The following is a 12,818-nucleotide window of genomic DNA, read 5'->3' on the forward strand; positions in this document are numbered from 1 at the left end:
CGCTGCATGGATATTATCAGTGGCCAGTGGCGAGCCATCCCACACGCCAAGGGGGCGTAGCCAGGGGCAGGGCGCAGGTGTAATTTTACCATGACCCTGCACCCAGGCATGGAGCTTTCGCCCAGAATGTTGCTCAGTTGAGTTTGTGTTGAAGTTAACTCCGCCCCCATTTGAGTTTATGCACCACTGCAGGTCACGTGGGCTTATTTGGTTAATTAGTTAATTAAGTTGAGTTAATAAAAGTGACCCTATTTATACCCATTACTGTTGTCCGACTGTTACTCCGCCTGCGCCGCAACTGTAAATTAAGAAACACTTAATTCCACATCAACCTCTTTAAATAAATGTTAAAAGATCTTCTACTGAGATCTTGTTCTCAGGCATTTTAAAAACTTATTAATCATTTAATGCATTGAGTGATGAATTAAATATATATTTTAGTGGGGGAAGTTGTATTAGTATTTGTTTTATCAGGTTATTCTTTGGGTCACTTAGGAATCCATGTCAGGAATTGTGATATGTAGGACAAGTATTTGGACAACTTCTACAATAGTACTGTTGATACTTTATTGGAGGGAGAGAGAGAGAGAGAGAGAGAACGTACAGCTTTGAGAAAAAGAGTGTAATCAGCAGCAGGCAACAATTTCATTTGTAATTTGTGCCAGTGTGCTCACAGTAAAAAAAAAAAACAATAAAGATTCTCTTATTAGATATATCAGACCTTAACATAGGTCAGAGTCAGTTTCCAGAAGCCTTACGCTAGACTCCCCAAGAAAGCCACCCAGCCTGTGTGAATGTTGGCATTCCTGGATCAAACACAAATAGGCACAAAGTACACCATTACCTAAGCAAGCCCTTGGGAGTCCAATGAAGTCAAGAGTAGCTCAATAAACTTAGATAAGTGATTCTCAAACCTAACAACATTATGATGCATTGATTTCAACTCACAGAATTCCAGGGAATTCTGTGAAACGTACCCAAAAGCTGTTAAGTTTGAGAAGCATTTATTTAGATTACCCTTCATCTAAATCAGACTTGATAGCCACCAGCTGAATAAGAGTTGTTTAATTAATCTGCAGGAACTTGTCCAGACAGTTGCCAGAAGTCAAGTTGACCTGAAAGCACATACTTAATGTTAATTGATTAGATTTAGAAGACCATCTCTCTTCCATATGACTCTGGGTAGCTTATATGATGAAAAATATAGTTAAAAAAAGAAAATAATGTGTACTGAAATCGTATCTCAAGACCTAAAATGGTCACCTAACATCAAAAACATAATAAAAAAAGCACAACAAAGACTATTCTTTCTGCGCCAACTCAGGAAGCTCAAACAGCCAAAGGAGCTGCTGGTCCAGTTCTACAGAGGAATCATTGAGTCTGTCATCTGCACCTCTATAACTGCAACCCAACAAGACCGACACAGACTTTCATTTGTGAATGTGTGTTACTAGTTACTCTTCTGCCTTGAATTTTAATTGCTTGACCGAGTTTGATATTTTAGAGTAGTGCAGTGGCCTAGAGCTCTCGCCTCTCAATCAGGAGGCTGCAAGTTCAATCCTAGGTAGCGGTAGATATTTCTCTCTCTGGCCACAATGAATAATTATTTGTTGGGAACTCTGCATTGGCAACAGGAAGGGCATCCAGCTAGTAAACACTCAGTTCCATTCAGTTGCCCCGACTCCACCCTGATGGGATGGGTTATGGGGTCATTAAAAGATGGGGGGGAAATAGAGCTTGATGTTTTATTATTCAGGTGTTGCCGGGATCTATTCATTCATCTCTTCCTTCTGGAGCCTGATCAAGATTTAGCATGTCTGTCTTTGACTTACTAATGTTAGAAATTAGACTTTTCAGCTATATTATTGCTTCTCATAATTCTTAATCTGGCCAAGAAGAGGACAATGTAAATATACCCACGTATATTATATGTGTCCGTGTAAATATGCCTCCAAGTCTGGTGCCAGCCTGGATTAGTCCCCGCAGTTTTCATGGCAAGATTTTGAAACTGGTTTGTCATTGTCACTTACGGGACCGCCTTCTGCCTCATAAATTCCTGTGGCCGGTTAGGTCCCACAGAGTTGGCCTTCTCCAGGTCCCGTCAACCAGACAATGTCACTTGGTGGGGCCTAGGGGAAGAGCCTTCTCTGTAGGGGCCCCGACCCTCTGGAACCAGCTCCCCCCAGAGATTCTTTCTGCTCCCACCCTCCTCGTCTTCTGTAAGAGTCTTAAGACTCATCTATGTCGCCAGGCTTGGGGCAATTAGCCCCTCTGACCAACAAATGTGATGTATGGTATGATTGGATTGGAGTGGATTGTCTGACTGAGGGTTATTTAGCGTTTTTAGTTGTACTTTTAAAATATATTAGATTTGTTTTATATGCCTTGTTTTATACTTATTCTGTGAGCCTACCTGAGTTTTCGGAGAAGGGCGGCATACAAATCTAATAAATTGAATTGAAATTGAATTCCTAAGGCCAAAAGAGTGTCAGTGAACCAAGGTCATTCAGCCAGCTTTGTGTTTAATGTAGAACTAGAATCTATGATCTTCTAATTTTTATCCCAGTGTCTTAACCATTAGATCAAACTGGCTCTCAGTATCAATTTGGTCTTCACACCAATAGACTGCAGCAGTTGGGAGTTGTTGTTCGGAACCATTTAAAAGTTAGTGGTTCTTCCTTTTCTGACCAAAATACTTGTGAAGATGTGCAGGTATTTCAGGTATGCCTCTTTTAATGAGAAATGCTCTGCTGGTGTTAAAAAAAAAGCATCGGAGTCTCCTTCAGTTCAAGCCAAATATTCTAGTTAGATCTAGAGTGCTTCTGATGTTAAGACATTCCCCACAAACAAGGCCATCCTGATTACAAAGCTGTGTTTTTATTCCTTTTATGCAGTAGGGGGGCATGAATTTTTAACTTCATACATCATTTACAATTTGCAGCAACAATTCTACAAAATCAGTAAGCTTTAAAAAGTTAATGAAAGAGAATACATTTCCCCCTTTTCTTTTGCTGCCTGTCACTGTGAGTTTTGTGATTTGTTGGCCTGAGCTGGCAGTTTATTTATTATGTTGGTGGAAAGAAGGGAAGTAAAGGAATACCAAATAGTAACATTAAAAATAGTTTGAATATGCTGGACCAGCCGTGAGCTATGAGAAATCAAGTGACAGCACATACGTGATCTTATTGATCTTGAAAAGTTAAACGGGACTGTGTTTGTAACTATTCAGAATGGAAAACCAACAGAAAATGCCAGGCTGTAAGATAAATTCTAAAACATAAAGGAAGAAAAAATTCTGAAATGTCAACCCAACAAGGTAGACCAGCCTAAGAAACCAATGACATATAAATCAGGAGTACTTTTATTGTAACAACTATAGTAATAAAATCTTGCAAGTCTGCATGTGCTTTCTCTTTTCTTAAACATCACATGAACTAAATATAGCCTTGCCTGAGATGTTTTCTCACATTATTTTCTTGGTCCAGGCTCAAGGCACTCTTATCTGACCATCCTTCATCCTCCTGTCCTTGAAGGCCATTTCCTCTTCCCTCTGCATGGCTATTTCTAAATGTTGCTAAAAAAAAACCACCCTCATGGTTGAAAGAAGGACTGGGGTGACATGATAGAAGATAGAAGATAGAATTCTTTAATGGCCCAGTGTGATTGGACACACAAGGAATTTGTCTGGGTGCATATGCTGTCAGTGTACATAAAATAAAAGATACATTTGTCAAGAATCATGAGTTACAACACAATGATTGTCATAGGGGGCAAATAAGCAATGAGGAAACAATCAATATTAATACAAATCTTAAGGATGCAACCAACAAGTTACAGTCATATAGTCATAAGTGGGAGGAAATGGGTGATAGGAATTATGAGAAAAAATTAGTCATAATAGTAGTGCATTAGTAGTAAATAGTTTGACAGTCTTGAGGGAATTATTTGTTTAGCAGAGTGATAACATTTGGGGAAAAAACTGTTCTTGTGTCTAACTGTCTTGGTGTGCAGTGCTCTGTAGAGACGTTTTGGGGGTAGGAGTTGAAACAGTTTATGTTCAGGATGCGAGGGGTCAGTAAATATTTTCACAGCCCTCTTTTTGACTCATGCAGTATACAGGTCCTCAATGGAAGGCAGGTTGGCAGCAATTGTTTTTTCTGCAATTCTGATTATCCTCTGAAGTCTGTGTTGGTCTTGTTGGGTTGCAGAACCAAACCAGACAGTTATAGAGGTGCAGATGACAGACTCAATGATTCCTCTGTAGAACTGTATCCTTGGGCAGTTTGAGCTTTCTGAGTTGGTGCAGAAAGAACATTCTTCGTTGTGCTTTTTTGATGACATTATTGATGTTAGGTAACCATTTTAGGTCTTGAGATATGACAGAACCTAGAAATTTGAAGGGTTAGGGTTAGGGTTAACTAGTATTGTGAGAGATGGTAGGATAGGAGGGTTTCTCCTAAAGTCTACCATCATTTTTATGGTTTTGAGTATGTTCAGTTCTAGATTGTTCCAATCAGACCACAAGATTAGTTGTTCAATCTCCTGTCCGTGTTTCGATATATTAGTGTTTCAATATTTGAGGGGCTTCCACAATGCTAGGACGAGGAGGGACTCCCTAAAGCTCATAGGTAAGAAAGTGAGGACAAATAAAGGGAAATATTTCTTCACCCAGAGGGTCGTTGGAATTCTGGAATTCACTTCAGAAGAGGTCATGACAGCTGTCAGCCTTGATATCTTCAAGGCAGGATTAGACAGATTCACGGATGCCAAGTGTATCAGTAGTTATTGAAACGGATGTCCATGTGCTGCCTCTATGTTGGTTGAGGCAGGGAGGATTCCCTTGAGTACCATTTGTTGGGGGTCAAGGGAAAGGGAGGGTTTTGCCTTCTCTTTCTGCTCAAGATCCCAATGTACAATTGGTGGGCCACTGTGTGACACAGAATGCTGGACTCGGTGGGCTTTGGCCTGATTCAGCACGGCTCTTCTTATGTTCTTATGTACTTATGTTAATCACAAGGATTGAATAAGTGAGATAGGTGAAAACTTTAATGCTATGAGTTGGTTCAACAAATATAAAATTCTAAACTGCTGAAACTTCTTTCTCTTTGGCTGGCTCTATTTTAGAGATCTTCTTATGTGTGTTGTATGAATTTCAAGATGATGGGCAATCATTTTTATTAATGTTTTGCTGAAAACGACTTCTACATTTATTTGATTGATTCACTGAGCATTCTTCATTATTGAATGAAATTAAATTTATTTTAGAAATTCATGAAATCACATAACTGGAAGAAGCCATCTGCCTCATTGAGCTGGACTCCCTGCTTAGTGCTGGAATTCAAATTAAACATATCTCTGAAAACATCTACCGAAAGGAAGTTACTCCCTCTCTGGTTTTCTAGTTCTGTTGTCAGACTGGAATTGACAACCTGATATATTCTAGCAAGTGAGCTATGGTTTTCTTACGTTATATTCTTTTGGAAGTAGCCAACCAATGTGTATGTTTCACTCCATACTCAGCTCCATAATAGTCTACAACTGCTCTGTTTTCCCAGGCTTTCATTCATTTTAGTAATGCATCTCCCAATCACCACCCAAAAAGACTATTACTATTGTGTTGATGGTCTGGCTGCCCTTGGAGACATAATAGAATCTATAGCTAATACAAATTGTGGTAGTTAGATCACAGGTAAGATAACCCCACCAGCTGAAAGCATGCCAGTTTTAAAGTTGCTGCATTAGTTGGCTCGAAGGACAAATTGAAAGTGCTGGTTATTATGTTTAAATCCTTTTATGATCCAGCACTGAGATACATCAGACAATGCCTTGTCTCACTTAACTCTTCAGTCCAGACATCTAGGAGAATCTGTTCAGAATTCCCCCCATGAGAAAAACAATGGAGAGAGGGGAAGACAATGGGTCTTTTGATATCCGTCACTCTTAGGAAGGACATCTCCTTAAAATACATGTACCCTTTCTCATTCTCTCCCATGTTAAATCTGCCTTCTACCGCACAAATCCCAGCGGCCGATAATGTCCCACAGAGTTGGCCTTCTCCAGGTCCCATCGACCAAACAATGTCATTTGGCGGGCCCCAGGAGAAGAGCCTTCTCTTTGGTGGCCCCGGCCCTCTGGAATCAACTCCCCCCAGAGATTAGAACGGCCCCCACCCTCCTTGTCTTTCGCAAATTACTCAACACCCACCTTTGTCACCAGGCATGGGGGAGTTAGGATATTCCTTCCCCCTAGGCCATTACAAGTTATGTATGGTATGTTTGTGTGTATGTTTGGTTTTTATAATAAGGGTTTTTAGTTGTTTTATTAAATTGGATTGTTACATGTTGTTTGTTATCATTGTTGTTAGCCACCCCGAGTCTGCGGAGAGTGGCGGCATACAAATCCAATTAATAATAATAATAATAATAATAATAATAATAATAATAATATTTCCACAGGTCTTCAGCCCCATATGATCAAAACCAGGGTGTCAAACTCAAGGCCAGGGGCTGGATCCAGCCTGTGAGGTGCTTAAATCTGGTCTGTCCCCCCCCCCCTGGAAACAGTGACGGACAAGCCCATGGTGCCTTGGCCAGCAAAAATGGAGCTAGCGAGGGCTATGCGTGGCCCATCTGAGCTCTGTATTCACTGGCAGAGGGTTGCAAGAGGCTGTTACAATTGAAAATGGAGCTCAGGAGCATTTCACTGGCAGAGCACTCAGGCCACCAAAGGTGCGCCAAAACATAAGTGATGTCATTCTGGCCACACATACCTTGACCACTTCCACCACAGTTCCCCAAGGTCAAGCACAACCCTGATGCGACCCTCAATGAAATCGAGTTTGACATCCCTGATCTAATTGTTGGCATCTAGGTGTCTGATTTGTGTAGGTTTGGGGCAGTGCTGGACAGTGGTGCATGTATCTATGTAAGGGGAACCCACTGCTGGTTAGGGGGAAGTTGTACCATGCTAGCTCCATTTTGTGGTAATTTAGAAAACTAAAAATTACAATTTTATTATGTTCTTTTAGTTATACATTCTATGGTGGAAATGCAAGGCATTCAATATCAAACCTATCCAATCCCTCACCCATTTGTGAACAGCTTAAAAATGTCCTGTAAAAAAAACATGTGCTTTGGCAACAGAGAGAAGCTTCAACTAGGAACCAGATTGTTGGTGCTCATTGACCATATGTCATAGGGAGCATAGTTCGCATGCTGATTTTGTAGGAAGGGATAAATAATAAAGGGTCACTCAAATGGAGTTACCTAAAATAGTATTTCTCAACTTCAGCAGCTTAGAGATGTAGATTTAAATTGGGAATTAAATTAAAACACCAATCTTTTCTACGAGGTCTATAAGGGGCGTGCATAACTGCACTTTCGTGCCTACCGTCCCTGTCCTAATATCTTTTTGTCTTTTCTATTTCTACTTTATACGGCACTTATATTATGTTAAACATACTACAATACTGTACTATATTTGCATAACACATAAAAATAAATAAATAAATAAATAAATAATTCCCACGAGTCTTCGGAGAGGGGCGGCATACAAATCCAATAAATGAATGAATGAATGAATGAATGAATGAATGAATGAATGAATAAATGATGCAATGTAAACTGTGTCTGTTTTTCTTTCTTTGTCTTGTCTTTGACATGTAGGTACGCCAAAAGTATATAAGCTCTGGTTCTGCTTTTGATCAGGGCTGCTCAGCAAGAGCCGAGGTGGCACAGCGGGTAGAGTGCAGTACTGCAGGCCACTAAAGCTGACTGTAGATCTGCAGCTCAGCGGTTCAAATCTCATCACCGGCTCAAGGTTGACTCAGCCTTCCATACTTCCAAGGTGGGTAAAATGAGGACCCGGATTGTGGGGGCAATAGCCTAGCTCTGTTAAAAAGTGCTATTGCTAACATGTTGTAAGCCGCCCTGAGTCTAAGGAGAAGGGCGGCATAAAAATCAAATAAATAAATAAGCTTCCAATGCCTTGCAGGGAGTCCAGAATACCATACACTGTATTTGGAAGCATGCTCAATACAACAATTATCTAATCTTTTAAAAGTGATTTGGTTGCTTTATGTGAGGCATAACAATTTTTATACATTTTGTAGTCAAAGTCTTTTGTGGTGGGGGCAGGTTATAAGCGCTGTTAAATCCATCCATCCCAATAGAAGGCAACACGAGAGACCTTCTCCCCTGGTGTCTTTTACTAGTTGTGCTAGTGCTGTCACTGCTAAATGGGACATTCTGCCTTTGAGGAACAATTGGACATTTCTCCTCCTCCTGAAGAAATGAAATCCCAGGGGAAGCTATTCTGAGAAACTCCTTCAGAGGGGCATTTTTTGATTAGGAAGCAGAGACAGCAGGAGGGTTGCAAAGTGATGTGCAATAAAAAACCCTGGAAATATGACATCAAATAAGTTCAAAGTCCCACTAGAAAAAATTCTGAAGAAATCCTAAAGCATCCTAAATAAATCCACCTTTGTAAAGGAAGAATGTTCTCTGGAAGTGAAGAGCTAGACTTACCGTATTGTCAGAGTTGGTATTCATCCAGTTTGGACCGTATTGTCAGAGTTGGTATTCATCCACTAGTGACCTTTGGGTGGGACTGCTGCAAACCTGCCCTGGCGATGTGCCATCCTATTTAGCCATGTTTTGAAACCGTGCACATGTGTGCAAGCTATGCATGTGAGCAAAGCGCATGTGCAGAAGGCTGCATGCATGCACAGAAGGTGCATGTGTGACCAAAGCGAGCATGAACACATACTCACATTTGCAAACCAATAGGGAAAGTAAGTGAATACCACCTATGCATATTGTGCTCAATGGAATGGAATGGAATGGAATGCAGTGGAGTGGAGTGGAGTGAAATGGAACAGAGGAGAAGAGAAGAGAAGAGAAGAGAATTCTTTAGGGGCCAAGTGTGATTGGACACACAAGGAATTTGCCTTTGGTGCATATGCTCTCAGTGTACATAAAAGAAAAGACACAGTTGTCAAGAATCATGACGTATTTATGAGCTCATTTGGATATTTCCTTGACTTTGGAAGCATATCAACTATGGTTTACTTTTCCCATGCATCTCTTCCCCTCCTGTTGTAGCTCTCAGTTGTGGTGTGTGGAATAGCAGGTTGCTTGAAATAGCTGCAGGTACCTGTGCTGTTTTCTTCCCCTCCTGTTTGAGCCTTTTCCCCAGCACCAGCATGGAAGACCTGCAATAGAGCAGAGAACTTCATGCAAGTGTAGAAGGAGATGACAAAAGAATGGAGGAGATGTGAGCTTTAGTTCTCTGCAACCACCAGCAAACTGAATGCAGCAGGGGATGGTCTAAAGGGGTGGAAAAGAAGTATAGAGGCTCAGCAAGACAAAGTACAATGTAAAAAAAGTACAATAATTCTCACCTGGCAATGAGATGTGTGGCATAAAAATCAATATTTTTTTTGAAAGAAACACTCTACATACTGACCTTTAACAGAAGGAGACAAAGAAATATCAGAAAGAAGGAATTTAAGACAGAACATGCTTAAGAAAAAAATGTTACTGCATGCTAGTAATGGTATAGAGCTCAGTACATAATTGTAAGAGAGAAATAGGTTAACAAGAGTAAAACAGGGTATAGTATATTGAATAGTAATAATCTATATCAAGGATGTCCAACCTTGACAACTTTATGACTTGTGGATTTCAAGTTCAAGAATTCCCCAGTCAATATGACTGGCTTCGGGATTCAGAGAGATGAGGTCCACAAGTCTTAAACTTGACAAGATCCGAGGGTCTAGGTTGGACAATTCACTCTGCTTGACTCATCCCGGCCAACTTGCCCTGGTTGACGTTGTGGCCAACTTGTGGTGGGACAACTTGCCACAACCAAATCAATGACAACTCACAAAGAGAAAATTATAGTGAGCCTTGTCTTGTTTTAGGTTTGAACTTTGGACTAAATTATGACCTGTACCAGTCCTGCTATCTGAGGGACCCCAAGCTGCATCCACAACTGGTACATAATAGCTGAAGCGGTAGAGATTGACATGGCCAGAAACCAGGACCAAGCAGAGAGAACTTGACAGAGATTCCCACCCCAGTGGAATGGAACACATGCCTTGGCAAATGGACCACTGGGATTCCATCTCTTTGGCTTACCTAGCCTCAAGGACTTCTCACTTGAGAAGATTCAAACCTAAAACAAGACCTCACCAGTATAATTCTCCTGCAGCAAGTTGTCCCATGGCATGGCAGTTGCCTCATGGTAATTTGGCCACAACAAGTCAGCTGAGTCAGGTTGTCCCATTCCGCGGTTGGGCATCCATGGTGTAGTGCATAGTAGTTCTTTTAGTAATAATGTCATAATTGTTAGAGATGGCAATAGGACAGATTATAGAAAGCACTCACATATCACTTTTATATGTTTGTTCTCACAAAACAAAACATCTATCTAAACCTTATAGGGAGATATAAAGATATGCTCAGGATCTAGTGCTTTTGTGTCTCTCTTGAGTTTGGGTCAGTTCGATTGAGCATTATTTTAAAAAGGATCCATGCCACAATGCAAATCTTTATCAATCGAAAACCAGACTTCACTGAGTCACTCCCAAGATGCTACACAAAGCTGAAGGAAAGGTTTCAAGGATACTGCACTGACTGTCGGCTTTATCCATTATGCAACACACACCAAAGACACTGTAAAAATGTCAGCCAAAACTTGACACGGTTCTCTGCAGAAGATAGCAGGTCTGATGTATTTATAGACACGTTCTATGGAAATATTATCAAACTCTTCTTTGAAGTGAAATATTGATTAAGATGAAGACAATACCAAGTGAACATGATGACAAACTCATGTGTTCATTCTCTGATAGGAAATTTCTTAATTCTAAGTTAGATCTCTCTTTGATAAGCTTCCATTCATTGCTTATTGCCATTAGCTCAGTGATGGTGAACCTATGGCACGGGTGCCACTGGTGGCACGGGGAGCCATACCTGCTGGCACATAAGCTGTTGTCTTAGCTCAGCTCCAGCGTGTATGTATGTGTGCCATCCAGCTGATTTTTGCCTTGAACATAGGCTCAGGGAGGGCATTTTTGGCTTCCAGGGGGATGGAGGAGGGTATTCTTACCCTTGGCTCCAGGGAAGCCTTTGGAGCCTGGGGAGGGAGAAACACAAGCCTCCTGGCCCCACCAGAAGTTGGAAAACAGGCCATTTCTGGCCTCCAGAGGGTTTCTGGGGTAGGGAAGCTGTTTTTGCCCTCCCCAGGCATTGAATTATGGCTGTGGGCACTTGCACATGTTTGATAGCGTGAACCCATGCTCTTTTGGCACCCCAGGGAAAAAAGGTTCGCCATCACTGCATTAGGTGCTTTGGAGAATTGGTCAACCCCCTTTTCTCTGTGACAAACCCTTTACTCACTTTCATATTCAGTTCACATTCATTTAACAGCTATTCATTTCAGACTCTATCTTTCCCTGCTCTGCCATACACATTTCTTGAGAATTCCATTCCTGTTGTATTCAACTTAGTTTGATGTTTCTCCTGATATGCAATTCTCATTTCAAAGAGCAAAGTGGCTGCACTCTTATGTACAGCCCTTTTCACTTCTTTCAGTAAACATTCATTTCTCACAAGAAATCACATACTGCCCACTATTTTTTAACAACAGCATTCGCACCATTTAATATTTGTCCACTCATTTCTCCCTCTTTTAGTAAATACTGCACCCAGGTAAATCTACTTGGTCTAGTCTACATCACTTGTAATTGCTCACTCCTTTTTTCTTGTTAAACACAACCACCCTGTCTTTGACACATTAATAACTTTATTTAATCGGATAGAGTTAGGTGTTGATAAGACTCCAGCCTTAATTTACTGGTTCTAACTCTGACCATCTTTTCTAACAATGAAGCTAGCAGCAGTGAATTTTAACACATTTGGGAGCAATAAGTCAGAAATGCGATTAAAACCCAGTTTTAGCCCAATGATTTTTCAGACTGCTTTATAGTCTTTGATCTACAGACAAGTTGGCAAACCAGTCTATTGTTGCCTACCTCCCATCAACTAAGAGGCACACACCATGCACTAACCTGTAAGAGGCACCAAAGTTAATACTCCTAATACTATGTGTCTAATGTCTAATCCTGCATCAGTTAAAAGTGGTGTTCTGCAAGGCAGCATTTTAGGTCCCACAATTTTCTTGCTGTATATTAGGGGTCTGGCTGGAGAATTCTGGGAGTTGAAGTCCACAAGTCTTAAAGTTGCCAAGTTTGGAGACCCCTGTTCTATATCAACGATTTATGTGATCAACTTAAAAACAGTTGTGTCCTTTTTGCCAATGACGTAAAATAATTTAATACTTACAGATAATTCTGTTGTTTTGCAAAGTGATCTCAACTATGTATCTGAATTAGATTAGATTAGATTAGATTTATTGGATTTATATGCCGCCCCTTTCCGTAGACTCGGGCGGCTCACAACAATGGTAAAAAACAATACATAGCAGTGTGGTCGGGCAGTAGGAAAAGCAAGTAGGATGCTTGGCTGCATAGTTAGAGGTATAACAAGCAGGAAGAGGGAGATTGTGATCCCCTTATATAGAGCGTTGGTGAGACCACATTTGGAATACTGTGTTCAGTTCTGGAGACCTCACCTACAAAAAGATATTGACAAAATTGAACGGGTCCAAAGATGGGCTACAAGAATGGTGGAAGGTCTTAAGCATAAAACGTATCAGGAAAGACTTAATGAACTCAATCTGTATAGTCTGGAGGACAGAAGGAAAAAGGGGGACATGATTGAAACATTTAAATATGTTAAAGGGTTAAATAAGGT

Source organism: Erythrolamprus reginae, chromosome 1 (assembly GCF_031021105.1).
Source record: "Erythrolamprus reginae isolate rEryReg1 chromosome 1, rEryReg1.hap1, whole genome shotgun sequence".
NCBI lineage: Eukaryota > Metazoa > Chordata > Lepidosauria > Squamata > Dipsadidae > Erythrolamprus > Erythrolamprus reginae.